Below are 381 nucleotides of genomic sequence, written 5' to 3' on the forward strand. Positions count from 1 at the left end.
AGGACCATAAAATATCTAAAAGATCCACATGGTGGATGAATAGGTCCACATATATCACCTTGAATCCTTTCTAGGAATTCAGGGGACTCAAATCCAATCTTTACTGGTGATGGCTTTAAAATTAACTTTCCATGAGAACATGCAGCACAACAAAATTCACTAGTTTTAAGAATCTTTTGGTTCTTTAGTGAATGTCCATGAGAATTTTCAATAATTCTCCTCATCATGGTTGTTCCCGGATGACCCAATCGGTCGTGCCCAGTTATGAATTCATTTGGGCTAGTAAACTTCTGGTTTACAGTGGCATGTGATTCAATTGCACTAATCTTGGTATAATACAACCCAGATGAAAGTGAGGGTAATTTTTCTAATATAACTTTC

Source organism: Arachis duranensis, chromosome 6 (assembly GCF_000817695.3).
Source record: "Arachis duranensis cultivar V14167 chromosome 6, aradu.V14167.gnm2.J7QH, whole genome shotgun sequence".
Taxonomy (NCBI): domain Eukaryota; kingdom Viridiplantae; phylum Streptophyta; class Magnoliopsida; order Fabales; family Fabaceae; genus Arachis; species Arachis duranensis.